This window comes from Canis lupus, chromosome 1 (genome assembly GCF_011100685.1).
Source record: "Canis lupus familiaris isolate Mischka breed German Shepherd chromosome 1, alternate assembly UU_Cfam_GSD_1.0, whole genome shotgun sequence".
Lineage (NCBI taxonomy): Eukaryota > Metazoa > Chordata > Mammalia > Carnivora > Canidae > Canis > Canis lupus.
The window spans coordinates 114,893,495-114,905,996 of NC_049222.1; the positions used below are offsets into that span (position 1 = coordinate 114,893,495).

A 12,502-nucleotide genomic window follows, 5' to 3' on the forward strand; every position below is an offset into this window, starting at 1 on the left:
TGATTTAAACAACCATTTGGCTTCTTCTACATGCTGTGTACTACCACTGCCCCCTTTACCACGGCAGGGGGTTGATGATGCTTTCATTTATTATTTTTTAAGATTTTATTTCTTTTTTTTAAGATTTTATTTATTTATTCATGAGAGAGAGAGAGAGAGAGAGAGAGGCAGAGACACAGGCAGAGGGAGAAGCAGGCTCCATGCAGGGAGCCCGACGTGGGACTTGATCCCAGGTCTCCAGGATCAGGCCCTGGGCTGAAGGCGACACTACACCACCTAGGCTGCCCGGGTTCAGGGTTTTTACTGAGAATTGTGGTGTGGTCTCTCAGGCACCTAGGAACCCGGTCAGAACAGGACACGGGGTGGTAATGAGAACTGGTCTAACACCAGTTGTCTGAAATATGCACATGACAGTCTCACCTGCTCATTGTCACCTGGTCATTCCTTAGATATTATCTGTTGTGCTGGAAGTCTCCAAAGATATCAATTAACCCCTTGATCCTTACAAGGAGGACATACAAAGGCAGGTTGCAGGTCCTAGCAAGAATAGAAGCCGGAAAAGGAGCAAAACGCAGATTTTCATGGAATCCCTTCAGCTTCCCTCTCAAATAAACTTGCTTGTCTTCCTCTTGTTGATCTGGCTTTTATTACAGAGTCTTAGCCAAGGAATCAGAGGGATAAAGGGAAGCATCATCTTTCCTCCTCCACACATGGCAACAGTGTCTTTGCAGATGTGAGGAAGTCAAGGCTCTCGTGATGGGGAGATTGTCCCAGGTTATCCCCAGGGGCCCTAAGTGCCATCACGAGTGTCCCTATAAATGGCAGGCGGGGAGAGGTTACACAGAGGAGGAGGCAATGTGACTTCAGAGGCAGAATCGGACCCATGTGGCCACCAGGAGTGCCAGCAGCCGCCAGAAGCTGGGCTAGGCAAGGACTGAAATCTCCCTTAGAGCCTCCAGAAAGAACGCAACCCTGCCAAATCCTCGACTCTAACAAAGGCTCCCAAAAGGGGAAGGAAGGGGCCATGCGGATCCCTGGGGAAGAGTGTTTTCCAGAGAGAGAACATCCAGTGCAAAGGCCCTGGGGTGGAATATGCTCGATGTGGTCACAGAATAGCAAGGAGGCCCCAGTGGCTGGAGCAGCGTGAGCATGGGGCTGAGTTCCAGTCCATCGGGGCAGATCACGGGGGGCCACACAGAGGACTTTGGGGGATGGCACCGGGGGAGGGCTCCGAGCAGAGGTGGATGTGATCTGGTGCAGGTACTTACAGGGTTCCTCTGGCCATGGGAACAGACAGCGAGGGTGAGGGAAGGGGAAGCGGGGAAATCACGAAGGAGCTATTTCCATGGTCCAGGTAGGGGATGAGGGTGGACAGGGCCAGGGGAGCAGCCAGGGTGGGGAGAGATGGGGGCCGGTTCTGGATAGACTGTGTGCAGTTGGGTTTGCTGAGAGGGTTTGCCGGGAGGTTGGAGGTGGTGTGAGAGAATGAGGAGAGCCGTACTTGGCCTGGGGCACGGTCCACAGTGGGGTCCCGGGGTCACCACCACAGGGACCATGCTTCTGGGCCTGCCTGAGTCCCGAGGTTGTGGACAGGCACCCAGCTGCCATTCACAGTGTCCAAGGCAGAGGGACACTTCCCTTTGAGTGCCTTTCCCATGAGCCTTTGCACGGGGGTCCTCGCAGGGCTGCTCACCCAGCTCTGAGCTGTGCAAACAAATAGCAGGAATGAAGCCCTGGCTCCCTGGATTCCCTGAGGGAGGAGGAGAAGGAGGAGGGAACGAACAGATCCGTGAACGCACACTCAAAGTTTGGACTCAAGGCCTCTGATCTCTGTCCCCCCAGTCCTCCCGAGCCCCCCAGGCTGAAGCGCAAGACCTTCCTGAGCCTTCTCCTGTCCCCCCTACAGGGGGTCAGGATGCCCATTGTGGGGTGCTGAGATCGCTGATGGGCCCAGTGCCTGAGGCCTGGTGTGGGTGCACCCCTTCTGCACCCATCTCTGCCCCATTTTCCCCTCTCAGGAAGTAGTGGCCAGTCCCTTTCCCTTCTCTAACTGAAAACTTTGGCGTGCCCCCAGACTTTTCTGTTCCTCTTGCACCCCATCAGGAGCACCCCAGCCTGCACTCTGTAGCACTTGCCCCCAAACTTCTCTAAGCTAGGACGGCAGTGCTGTCTGGGTAGGAACCCCGACTTTAGGCAGAGGCCCATGTGGGTCCCATCCTGTTTCTCGCCCCATTAGGGGGGCTCCCAAGGCTCCCTCTCTATGTGGGCTATCACCCCTGTGTGCATGGGGTCAGCTGGAAGCCCTGAGGAACTCCTTTTTTTTTTTTTTTAAGATTTTATTTATTTATTCATTAGAGATACACAGAGAGAGACAGAGACACAAGCAGAGGGGGAAGCAGGCTCCCTGCGGGGAGCCCGATGCGGGACTCGATCCCGGGACCCCAGGATCATGCTCTGGGCCAAAGGCAGATGCTCAACCCCTGAGCCACCCAGGCGTCCCAACGCTGAGGAACTCTTGGACTCTTGCCCTGATGGGTTTGTCTGGAGGCCCTGTGGCTGGACCCCACCTCCAGGAGAGCAGCCTGGCAGGCTGGGGGCCCCCACTGGCTGGCTGCCAGAACAGAGCTGCCCTGTTGATACTGGACGCCTCTCATTCACTCGGACAGAGCAGAGTTTGGGGCCATGGTCATCACCGGACCTTTGGGCCGGAGCTGAATCGTGCACCCAAACCACGGCTCTCAGTGCCCCGTGTCCCCAGCCCCCAGCACCCAAGGGCAGGGTGGGCGAGCACAGGTGTCTTGTATCTGCTCACACCACCCTGGTCACCAGCAGCCCTGGAGACTCTTCCCAAAACCTTCCCTGATTCTAGGCCAGGGCTTGGGCAGTCTTTGCCCATCCTCTGAGGACTGCTTTTTAATTTAGTTTCTGTTTTTGGTTAAACCTCATAAAGGAGGCTTAAGTTTTATTACTTAACACATAATATACCGTCTGTGAGACAATAGAAAATATCTATATTGGTCTCTGCCTCCGGTTCCTGGCACCGAGTTTCCAAAATCTTTGTCATCGCCTAAGTGATAAGACCCCTAGGAAGACCTTCTGTTCTAAGTGAGGTGCCTCTGGGTGGAGAGAAAGGGGAGGGGGCCCTGGAGATGGGGCTCACGGTGGTGTTCATGATTGCGCATGCCTCTGTGAGGAAGCTTCCTCCAAATCTCGTAGTAGGGGGGTTCCGGAGAGCTTCCAGGTGGGCACACACATCAACATCAGGAGGGTAGAGCACCCCAATTCCACGGGGACAGAAATGCCTCCCTCTCTGTGCCTCTTCATCTGGCCCTTCATCTGGATCCCCTGTCATATCCTTTAATCAACTGGTAGGTGCATTTCCCTGGGTTTTAGGAGCTGGCCTAGCAGATTAGTGGCACTCAAGGCGGGGTTCTTTGGGACCTCCAATCTCTGATCTATAGAGCTTGGTTGACCAGAAGCACAGATGATAATCCAAGATTGAGGGTGGGCGTCTGAAGTGTGTGGGGGTCAGGGCTGGGGAGCAGCCTCGTGGAACCGAGCCCCTCACCTTCGGGATCCACCATCATCTGTGAGTAGATGGTGTCGGAACTGAGTTACATTGTAGGATACCAGCTTGCTTGTTGGGAAAGACCTCCGCACGCCTGGTGATCGGAAGCGTCAGGAGTGAAATGTTCTGCGGGGGTAATAGAGGAGACACGCAAGGGGAGAAACACAGGAGACAGAAGGAAAAAGGCTGAATAAAGAAAAAAACCTCACCACAGGCTTCCTGATCCCCATACAGAGTATCTAAACACTCGGGTTGTATTCTGGTCTAAACAGCGAGGGGGTTCGGGACAAGTCCCCCAGAATGTGCTCCTTTGGCATGTGGATTAGTTTGAGGTGAAGGCGAGCTCAAGAGAAACTTTTGTCCCCCCCCCCCCCTTAGCTGCACAGAAGAATCTCAACTGGGGGCCTTTCCCAGAATAACGGTTATTGATTATAGATAAATCTTTTCCAAGTGACCCATCTGTAGGGTAGGGCAAACTTCTTTCTTTCTTTTTTTTTTTTTTTTAAGATTTTATTTATTTATTCATGAGAAACACAGAGAGAGAGGCAGGGACATAGGCAGAGGGAGAAGCAGGCTCCATGCAGGGAGCCCAACACAGGACTCGATCCCAGGACTCCAGGATCACGCCCTGAGCCCAAGGCAGACGCTCAACCACTGAGCCACCCAGATGTAGGGCAAACTTCTAATTACCAAACCCATGAAGTACATTGCTTTCCTCCTTAGTCCCAGACCCGTACCCCTTCTCCTTGGTTCGGAAGGACACCTAGACCTCATTTTGCCCGCGTGTCCTTGGAATTTCCATGTCTGTGTGCATTCCTCAGATGTACGCCTATTAAATTTGCTTTAACCTGTCTCCTGTCAATATGACTCTTAGTCTAGCTAGAAAATTGCCTTCGAGGGGCCAAGAACTCTCGCTCCCGGACAGGATCCTATTATCTAAGAATTGTATTTAGCAAATATTTAGTAACTTTAGTATTTCGTGGAAGGATTTAGTTAGTACGTTTGGATTTGCATGAGGCCATGTCCCTTCAGAGAAGGGTTATCTACTTCTTCCTCTGCTATCTGTGAAGATCTTTTCTCTCTCTTTTTTTTTTAAGGTTTTGTTTATTTATTCATGAGAGACACAGAGAGAGAGAGAGAGGGGCAGAGACACAGGCAGAGGGAGAAGCAGGCTCCATGCAGGGAGCCCGACGTGGGACTCGATCCTGGGTCTCCAGGATCACACCCCAGGCTGTAGGCGGTGCTAAACCGCTGAGCCACAGGGGCTGCCCATGTGAAGATCTTTTTTTTTATTTCTACCACAGAAGCTACTATTCATGGCCTGTAACTCCTGCAGTCCCCCCAAAAAGACACCAGGCCCTCCAAGGCCAGGCCAGTGTCTTCTCCATAATCAGCAGGCGGGAAGACCTTCTTCCTCCCAGGACTATCCAGAGCCTGAGTCCCCCATGTTCTGGGCCCTTCCAGAAGCTGGGCAATGAGATGTGCCCCCAGGGCCGTGTCAAGTTGCGTGGGGTGGACGTGAGACCACTCTCTGTGTTTGGCCTATCCTCACTGGGCGTGGTCTGTGGAAGGCACAGGCTGATCGACTCCAGGAATGCCAAGGATTGTGGCCTGAAGAGCGTGAGAAAGACCGGGTGCGAGGTGTGTCCTAGGTTTACGCTATGAAGTTCCAAACAGGACCACTTAACAGGACCAGAAAAATTCTCAGTCACGTTCCCCTGCGTTGATTGGCCGCGTCAGCGTTGCCTCCGTGGTCTTCATCAACGAAGCCCAGTAAAACCTTTGAGAGCAGACGGAAGCAGGAAGCAGGTGCTCCCGGTGGCACAAAGGGTGAAGCAACGTCCTGAGCCACGCAACCGGGGCTCAATAACTGGCAGCAGGGATTAGCAGGGACAAGCACGGTGACTCACAGAAGATTGCTCCCTCTCTTGCGTGATGAGGGCTATGAGGTTACCCAGAAATGACACATCTGGCGATACGAGCACCAAGGGACGGAACTCGGACGCCCGGGGGAATCTCACGGACACGGGTTGAACAGCAAGCCAACACGGAAGTACTTCTTCGGTACCCACTTTTCTAAATCTTTTTTTTAAGATTTTATTTTATTTATTCATGAAAGAGAGAGAGAGAGAGAGGCAGAGACACAGGCAGAGGGAGAAGCAGGCCCCATGCAGGGAGCCCGACGCGGGACTCGATCCCGGGTCTCCAGGATCACACCCTGGGCCGAAGGCGGGTGCTCAACCGCTGAGCCACCCAGGGACCCCCCATTTTTCTAACTCTTGAATGGTAACTCACCTTACCCCACTTGGGTCCATGAATTTTACTAACACGTTTCCAGTCATTTCTGTAGACAGGGACTCTTCAAAACGATGCATGCCTGGGGACCCACATATCCTCGGTGTGGCTCTCGCACCCCACGCCCGTGCTCCGGCAAATCCCGTCGGTTCCCCTTAGAAATCTATCCAGAAGCATCCACCTTTCCCTGCTCCCATGCCTGTGCCCCAGTCCAGTCGGCCCTCCTCTCCCGACACCTTTATCATGGCAGCATCCTGCCTCCTACGCTACCTCTAGCCTTTGTTCCCCCGTGCAGGAGGGGGTGCCTGTGGACACCTCAGTCAGGTCACATCTCCCCTGCTTAGAGCCCTCTGTGGTTCCATCTCACTCAGGGGAAAGAGAAAGGCCCCACAGCCTGCCCTCATCACCAATCTGAGGGCCTTTTCAACCACTCTCCCCTTTGCTCCCTGGACTCCAGCTACGTAGGCCTTCTTATTCCTTGCTTCCGCCACAGGGCCTTTGCACTTACTGTTCTCCTTCCTTCCAGGAGTACTCCTTCCCCCAGATGCTGATAAACATTCAATCCCTTCTTCCCTTCAGATCTCAGTTCCAAGTGTCAACTTCTCAGTGAGGGCCCTGATCGCTGTGCCTGAAACTGCAACCTCATCCCCTTGACTTTCCACCTCCCTCCCCTGCTTTTTTCCCCCTTTCCCATAGTACTTACCACCCCCCTATGTTCTTCATTTATTTACAACTTTACTGACTTGCTTTTAGCTCCAGGAGGGTACACGCTTTGCCTGTTGCATCTGCTCCTGTGCCCCCCAGCCTGGCAAACAGTCAGCTAACCGTGGCATTTCCTTACAGGGTCATGGTTCGTTTTAACTAATTCTGCAGGGCGCTGCAGCATGATGACTGTTATGTCAGGAAATCATCGTCCAACTGGGGGAAAGAAGACAGCCCCCACATTTAATTCAGGAAGAAACCGAGCTCCTGACAGGAGACAGATGACTCGCCTGGCTCAGGAGGAGGGGGTGCTGGGTCCGTCTGCCTGCAGACCTGGTGGAGGGAACTGGTGTTGGTGTGGACGCGGCCCTGGAGAAGAGGTAGGTTTCTTGTGGGGATTTTACCTCTGGCATATGGATGCTGAGGTCAAGGCTGCCAGGATTACCCTTGGATGAAGGTAACATCCTGAGCCAACATCCCACCTGCTGCGCGGGGCACCTGGTCCGGGCGGGGGCGGGCTGAAGGAGTCAGGCGCAGCGAGAGGCTGGCGCTCTGGGCTCCAGTGGAGGCAGGTGCCAGGAATCCGTGAACTTGGCATAGGGCCTAGAGGGCTCCCGAAGCCAAGACCGGCGGGTTTCAAGTCCCGGCTCTGACAACCCAAATGCCCGGCTGCGCATCTCCACCCCCTTCTCCACCCTCCGCACCCCCCCAGGCTCCTTCTGCACATGTCTGTCCCACAATTATCATATAGCATCATTTTCTGTGTTTTTAAGTCCTACATAAATGGCAGATTGTGCTCACCAGCCTGCAACTGCATGTGTGCCCGGAGGACGTGCTTTTGGGTTTGTGTAGATCTTTGTTCTTCTGTGAGTCAATAATTAACTTCTACCCAACGCCCTTTAATAAAGTTTCATAAACCCTTTTCATCAGGTTATTGCGCATCTCTTGTTGGATTTATTCGGAGCCACTTCAAGGTTTTCATCGCCTTTGTAAATGGAATTTCAATATTTTTAAATGTAAAAAGCTCTGAGTCGCAGTAAAATGTCAAATTTGCCGTCTTCACTCCGTTTTCGGAGGAGGGCTCTCGAGGTCAGGGGCATTTATGCTGTGGCATAACCAACCTCCAGAACTCTTTCCCTCTTGTAAGACCGAAACTCCGTACCCATCACTAACGCCCCATTCCCCCCAGCCCCTGACCCCCTGCACCCACCTTTCTGCCAGGCACTGGGTACCTCGTAAGAGGGGAATCCTATGGTTTTTGGCTTCCTGTGGCTGGCACCTGTGCAGTTCTCATAGGTACTAGAAACCCAGATTCCCACATGGGAGCATCCTATCTCCAGCAGGCCCTGCATAGGGCTCCAGGCAGTCGTGCCACATTCCCACAGTGGTTTTGTTTTGAGTTTTTTGTTGTTTTCATTTGTTTTAGCCACTTTACTGGTGGTAACTTGTTTTAATTTCTTCCCCCCGCCCATGACTGAGGTTAGTGCAATTTGTGATCAATCGATCTTTTTAAAAAAATCTGTACTTCCCGGACCCCTGGGTGGCTCAGTGGTTGAGCATCTGCCTTCAGCTCAGGGCACGGTCTCAGGATCCTGAATCAAGTCCCACATCGGGCTCCCTGTGGGGAGCCTGCTTCTCCCTCTGCCTAGGTCTCTGCTCTCTCTCTCTCTCTCTCTTTGAGTCTCTCATGAATAAATAAATAAATCTTAAAAAAAAAAATCTGTACTTCCACCCAGAACCCACTGTATTTTTTTTTCAGATTTTTTTTTTTTTTTTGCAGTAATCTCTATATCCAACGTGAGGCTCAAATGCACAACCCGGAGATCAAGAGTCACATGCTCTACCGACTTGACTCAGCCAGGTGATCCCACTGGATTCTTTTCTTTTCCTTTTTTAAAGATTCATTTTATTTATTTATTTATTTATTTGAGCGAGAAAGAGAGCGAGCACTGAGCAGGGAGCCCGATGCAGGGCTCGATCCCAGGACCCTGGGATCCTGACCTGAGTGGAAGGCAAACCCTTAACCAACTGAGCCACCCAGGCACCCCTCCCACTGGATTGTTTTAAAACAATCCCAGACATTATATCATTTCCTCCAAAAATACTTCCAGGGTGTATACCTAAAAGATAAGGTTCTCTCTCCCTCTCTCCCTCTCTCCCTTTTTTAGCAAAACCACAATACCCTGTCATACTTGAACGTTCATTTGATCTGTTATTTTGGAATATTCCAGCTAGACAGTCCCGCAGGCTGCAGACAAGGGTGGATTCCTTTGGGCAGAGGCAGCCCCCCCTCACCCTCCGGCTCCTCTGGGTCCTCCCCCACAACTCACACACACACACACACACACACCCATACACACGCCCCTTGGTTGCCTGGCCCTATTTCTTTTCAAAGGCTGCTAGATGTGTCTCCCTCCAGGTAGGCTGGTATTTTGATTCCTTAAAGCCTCTTATTTGGTCGCTGTGTTTAACCTTGAAAGCTGGCTCCAGTCCAACTGTTCTTAAGGACTTCATTCTATCTAAGTGTGGTTTCAGTTGGTTGGTGGGTTCTGTGGCTCTTTTGTTTATGACTGGAGGTGTTGTTTACCCCCCCAGGAGCTGGGTGGGGTGGAGAGCCTGGGGGGTTTTACGATGACACCCTGCTTCTCCCCTGCCCTAGGGAAAGATGGGCATTCCAGGGAGGCCTGAATCACCTTAAGAAAGGGGCCGGATTATGCCCCACTGAGCTGTCCTCACTGCCAGTCAAGCCCCTGGGAGCTGGCCTCAGTCCAGATACCTCCCCAGGCCCTGAGAGTGAAGGTTTGACTAGTGACCCGCTCCCTCCAACCTTCCCTCCATACAAAGGACCTATTCGCTGTCAAGTTTCTTTCCCTGGGATCAAAATACAGCCAGTGGCCTCTGGCCAGGAGAGGTGGGGGCAAGGAAGCCAAGCTAGTGACCTTTCAATGCCCTTGGAATTAATCTCGCAGCCTACCTCCCAACACCCCAAGGTTTCAGAGTTTCTACTTCTGCAAACTGGCCAGGCAGGTACCCCCCTGTCACCCACCTCCCAAACGCCTCTGATGGAGAGAGAAGCACCGGTGTCTCCCCACTGGGGAGCCCTTCCCACTCCATCCCCACCAGAGCCAACATAATTTCTCAAGCCGCCTTTCCTATTTTGAAACGAAATACTTAGACAGTGAAACCGACCTCCACAGATAACTCTTAAAATGTTAATAAGAGAACCCTAACTATAATATAAAGGTGAGACAAAAGGAGAGGCATAATTTTCAAAACCCCTTGGGAACTTGTTACACCCGCAGACCTGATGATTCACAGTCCCAGTCTTTAAAAATCTCCCCCGGAGAATCTGCTGTAGCCCCAGGATACTCCTCCCTCTCCCTGGGATCCCCGAAGCTCCATGAACCCCCCAACTGGCCCTGGCCTAGATGAAGAGGTTTTCTGGTTTTGTGAATTGGAGAACCTGACAAGTCCCCACCAAGCCCAGTACAATCTTCCAACTGACCCACTAGCCACATTGTGGACAATTCGGTGTTAACACACTTTACACTGACATGCAGAATGGAACTGGGTTCTAGGTTCAGATTAACGGGCTTTCCTCCTCCTACATGAAGACGCACAGGACCTGGATTATGAGAAGGAATCCGGGACTGTTCTCTGCTGAGTGGCATTGTCCCGTGCACGGCTCCCCAGTGACACCCTTCGGGCCATTCTTGTGGCCCAAAAAACGCTCCCATAACTTTCCCAAAGGGCTCCTGGGGTGCTTTGCACACTACCCCCCTCCTGGGAGCCATTATTCTGTTCATTACCTTCTAGGTGGTGGGCACTTCTTGAATCCATTTATATTTGTTTATTTAAGATTTCATTTTATTTTAAAGATTTTATTTATTTATTTATTAGAGAGGGAGAGAGAGCACAACCAGGAGGGATGGCAGGTAGAAGCAAGCTCCAGCAGGGAGCAGGGAGTGGATGTGGGACTCGATTCCAGGACCCTGGGATCATGCCCTGAGCCGAAGGCATCTAGATGCTTTACCGACTGAGCCACCCAGGTGCTCAGATTTTATTTTTGAGTAATCTCTACACCCAGCGTGGGGCTCAAACTCACAACCCCAAGATCAAGAGTCAGCACGCTTCATCACCAGAGCCAGCTGGACAACCCTATTTGTTTTTCTTTTTACTCAGAGTACAGCTGGGGCTCTAATTCCAGGAGTTTTGGGATTACCTCTGAGAATTGAGGAATGGGAAGGAATCTGACTTGTCCGTGTTGCCCTTTAATCCTACTTTAAGTTCTTGAACTGTTTTTCAACCTTAAAACCCTTTCTTGAACTGTTTTTTAACCTTAAAAAAAACTCTTCCGCCCTTGCTGCTGTGGACTGTGGGCCACCAGGGTCGGTGAAGGATCTCCAGATGGCTGGGTGAAAACTTGCTCTAAAAACCATTGACTGGGTAGCTTTTGGGGAGATCATACCCCCAAACCAGAAGGCCATTGCCAACTCCCTGAAATCCTGGGATGAGATGCTTACCTCCAGGTTAGCTACTCTTCCTGACAAACCACCTGCTATCGACTGGGCTTACTCCAAGGCCAATATGGCAAAGGCTGGCTTGGCAGATGACTTTGAGAAGAAGTTGAATGCCCTGAAGGTTCCTGTGCCAGAGGATAAATACACTGTCCAGGTGGATGCTGAGGAAAAAGAAGATGTGAAAAGCTGTGCTGAGTTTTTGTCTCTCTCAAAGGCCAGGATTGAAGAATATGAAAAAGAGCTGGAGAAGATGAAGAACATAATCCCATTTGATCAGCTGACCACTGAGGACCTGAAGGAAGTCTTCCCAGAAACCAAATTAGACAAGAAGTGTCCCTATTGGCCTCACAAGCCAATCGAAAATTTATAAACTTAAGTTGGGGAGAAAGCCCTGGCCCTCCTATTATAAACGTTGGACATTAAAAATAATGATATGGTAAAAAAAAAAAAAAAGAAAAAACTCTTCCAAACTTATATACTTGCATCATAACCAATTTCATAACCCCATTATCAAAAAGATTCCCACAGTTTACCTATCACATGAAAAAATACTTTTCATTATGGACAGAAAAGGGTGATGTCTAAGATTGGCTTCAAATTTTCCAGGGGAGCAAAGTGGGTGGGAGTGGAGATGAAACCAGGACTGACCAGGAGGTAATCAGAAAGCTGGGTGCTCCTTACACTGTTCCACTTTTGGATAGGTTTGAAAACGTCAAAAGTTTACAGAAAATGTTATGTATTGAAGAGAAATGGGCCAGTGTAATATTCCATCCATCTTTCAGAATCAAGGGTCTCCCACCCAGACTGCTTGTGACTTAGTCTCCTTCCTAAGTCTATTTTTCCATAGTATTTTTTAAAAGATTTTATTTATTCATGAGAGACACAGAGAGAGAGAGAGAGAGAGAGGAGGCAGAGACACAGAGGGAGGGAGAAGCAGGCTCCATGCAGGGAGCCCGACGTGGGACTCGATCCCACCTCTCCAGGATCATGCCCTGGGCGGAAGGCAGGGGCTAAACCGCTGAGCCACCCAGGGATCCCTCTTCCACAGTATTAATTACCTTCTAACACACTAATTTTCATCTCACGTCTCTTGTTCATCACGGCCCATGCGCATTGTCATCTGGTTTAATGCTTAATAATACAACTGCTCCATTCTTTTCTGTTTACCAAGAGGTTTTCCGGGGTTGGCAAGAGATTTGACTTTTAATTGTTTCCCCAACACTCTATAATTTGCATATTATGTCTTCTGTTCCTCCTGTAAGTTCCACGTGGCCAAGGATCCATGTCTGGTTTTATTTGCTGGTGTTTATAATTACGTGCGTGGCTTAATTTTGTTTTTACCGGGTAGAGTTCGTATAGAGTTAGTATAGCAGGGACTCTAGAGCCAGCCTGGCTGGAGTCAAATCCCAGCTCTGTC

At 50.9% G+C, this 12,502-nt stretch overlaps 1 pseudogene; it reads left to right on the top strand.

Annotated features, from left to right (window-relative positions):
• Positions 1-10,972: 10,972 nt before the first annotated feature.
• Positions 10,973-11,470, top strand: LOC100685959 (annotated as a pseudogene).
• Positions 11,471-12,502: the final 1,032 nt, after the last annotated feature.